This window comes from Lactuca virosa, chromosome 9 (genome assembly GCF_052849685.1).
Source record: "Lactuca virosa cultivar CGN04683 chromosome 9, Lactuca_virosa_CGN04683_v6, whole genome shotgun sequence".
Lineage (NCBI taxonomy): Eukaryota > Viridiplantae > Streptophyta > Magnoliopsida > Asterales > Asteraceae > Lactuca > Lactuca virosa.
Genome location: NC_136434.1, coordinates 271,173,431 through 271,177,147, shown reverse-complemented (window position 1 = coordinate 271,177,147; position 3,717 = coordinate 271,173,431).

Here is a 3,717-nt window from a genome sequence, read left to right as displayed (position 1 = left end):
CTAGTGTGTGTGTATATATATATATATATATATATATATATATAATGTTAAATGTTGTCATCAATTATCTCTCTCTCTCTCTCTCTGTGTATATATATATATATATATATATATATATATATATATATATATATATATATATGGCTAGGTTCATGTGTTTCTTGCATTTATTGTGTGCTAGAATGCACCAATAGGAATTTAGTAAATTAAATAATTATTTAATTAAATAAAGGTTATTATTAAATGATTTCCATAATTGTATGTATATTAAATGATAACCATAATTACAATTTTTTTATGGAAACTAATTAAATTTGTTATTAATATTAGTAATAACATTCTTTCAGAATGAATTCGCATCTAGGTTTTCATATATGGGTTGGTGTTTTATTTATGGAGTCACTCATTTAAAATACAACAAAGTTGAATAGAATATGAAGAACGATAGTGTATTCTACTAGAATACACTCTCATTCTGTTAAAATATACTCTCGTTGTTCTAGAATAAACTTTCATTCTACTAGAATACATTCCCGTTCTTTATATTGGATGACAACATCTAATATTTAACTATCAGAAGAGTTGTGTAAATAGTTTCGTCCCAAAGTTCTAAAAGATTATCAAAGCTAAATGATCTATTAGTTTGTAACATTTTTGTAAAAAAGGATTTCATAGTCTTCCAATACAAAGTATATCGTCTTCTAAAAATTCTATGTTCTTCCTTTCTATGTAATTAATCAAAATCTAATTTGAGGTGTAATGTACAACATAGACGCACACAATAAAATATTACCCATAATTTTTGGTAATTGAATAAAATCGTACGTCGTTTTTAAATTTTTATAAGCAGAATAATATTCTATCATAATTTCATTGGTATATGTTTTTGTATTCTCCAATGTAAAAAATACAATATTTTTCTAGTCGTAAATGAAATACATTTACTAACTTATAACACGAAATGGATGGAAGCTTAGCTTTCAATATTTAATTGAAAACAAGATAAAAAGTAGAAAACAATTAACAAAAATTATATATCCTGTTACGTGAGAAGTTAAGAAGCATAGATTGTTGAACTTTATATCTTCATCATAACAAACTTCTAGAACATGTTAAGTGTTCATAGCATTTCACCAAATTGTTTTATAATTCTATAAATATCTGATGAATTGCCATGAACATTAGCATGTTATAGCAACTTATCCCAACCTATTGAACTTGCTCTCAACTTTACTTCATTACATCGTATATGCACTTTCATGGTAAGCAAATATTATTTTCAACACTATTGTTGAATTCAAGAGTAATGTGAATGAAATTGTTTGATGGTTTACATATTCTAACCGTTGTTTTTATAGCAGTGTTGATTACTATTGTATCTCAAAAAAATAAATGTTAGATATTGTCTTCAAATGTTTTCCATATATATATATATATATATATATATATATATATATATATATATATATATATATATATATATATATATATGATCTTGAAACTTCTTACCTTCCTACCAAAAATTTCCTTCTTATTTGATCTTGACTCTATATATATATATATATATATATATATATATATATATATATATGGAAAAGTGAATATACATTACAGCCTCTCCTAAGCTTAGATACTAAACCTCATGAAAATAAGTTGTTTTACTATATAAAGATTGCGATTAGGGGATTCACGATTAATAATTGAAGACGTAGATTCATGATGTACATAATAGTTTTGATAAGGAAACAAGAACATTGATTATCTTTGACCTTCGTGACGGTGGAAAAAAAAATAATGTTCACTAGGGTTAAATAATAAACGATAATGGAAGAATGAAAACAATGATGGTAAAACGATAATGGAGGGAAGAAATGTTATTGGGGACGATATATTTACCAAATGAAAACCAAATCGACTTTAATTACTAAGTTAAAACGAAATATTTTAGAGGTTTAGTACCTAAGCTTAGGTGGGGCTGTAATGTATATTCCCTATCCCCATATATATATATATATATATATATATATATATATATATATATATATATATATATATATATATATATATATATAGGGAAAAGGGAATATACATTATAGCCCCACCTAAGCTTAGGTACTAAACCTCTTGAAAATACATTGTTTTACTATATAAAGATTACGGTTAATGGATTCACGATTAATACTTCAAGATGTAAATTCAAGATCGAAACAATAGGGTTTAGGGTTTAGATTTAGGGTTTAGGGTTTAGGTTTAGGTTTAGGGTTTAGATTTAGGGTTTAGTGTTTAGGTTTAGGGTTAGGGTTTAGATTTAGGGTTTAGGGTTTACATTTAGGGTTTAGGGTTTAGGTTTAGGGTTTAGGGTTTAAATTTAGGGTTTAGGGTTTAGGTTTAGGGTTTAGTAATGTTCACTTGGGTGAAGTAATAAACGATAATTGAGGAAAGAAAACTGAGATGGTAAAACGATAGTGAAAGAAAGAAATGTTATGGAGGATGATATATTTACCAAGTGAAACCAAACCGAGTATATTTAGCATGTTAAAACGCCATATTTTAGAAGTTTAGTACCTAAGCTTAGGTGGGGCTGTAATGTATATTCCCTATCCCCATATATATATATATATAAATATATATATATATATATATATATATATATATATATATATATATATATATATATATATATATATATATATATATATATATATATACTAGGTTAAAACTCGTGTAACACACGGGGAAAACAACTTAAGATTTGATACTATATATGATAGATAAACCAATGAAACTATGTTTCAAGAAGAATATTAGATATTTCAACTATATAAAAATATGAAATAGAATGAACGTTTATTATAAAGGTTTAAAAATTATTCCAGTAGATGACAATCATATTTATAAAGAAAAACAAATGATAATAGATTTATTTATTTAGGTAACTTTTTATAATTCATATTTCAATTTATTTGACCTCTTTCTAACTATTTTTTTTATATCCCATAGAATTAATGGAAAAATAGTTATCACTGCATTCCTTATAAACATATACTTCAATTTAAGAGAAATTTGCTTCCGTTTTACATTCATAAGGTATTAAATCACAGTGTCAAAGGAATATAATCATAATCTTTCACATTACAGTTTAGTGAGTTGCTCATGAAATTGTTGTAAACAAATCTCATGCGAAATCAGTTGCTTAATCTAAATCATTTCATAGAGAAACGATGATTATAATTTCTAACTTATAACACTTATAACACTGATGGAGTATTTGTACTATTAGTTATCTGAAAATGCAACTATTGATTGGATATAATTATCTTTTGTCTTTCTACAACAGGTATTGATGGCTTCTCAATAAGAATTTCACCATAACAGTTCATTGGGGCTTGAAGATCTGTTTGGACAGACTCTTTGATGGTTACGAACACATCTTTAGTTGATTAAGTGAATGACAACAATTTTTGCTTCTTCAGCCGATCATCAAAAACATAAACCAATATAAAGAATCCCTACTAAATTCATTGTATAACACAATTCCTTTATAGTCGAATTCTAAAAAAAACTCAACATTGTCATTAGGCGCAGTCATCATCATCACCATCATTTATATTAATTACTTTTCCGCCCTCTTGTACCTTCTCTACATATCCATGTCAAAACCATAAAGGTAGGCAAGGAAATCTCAGCAAATTACATATAATCTAAACCATCATAATG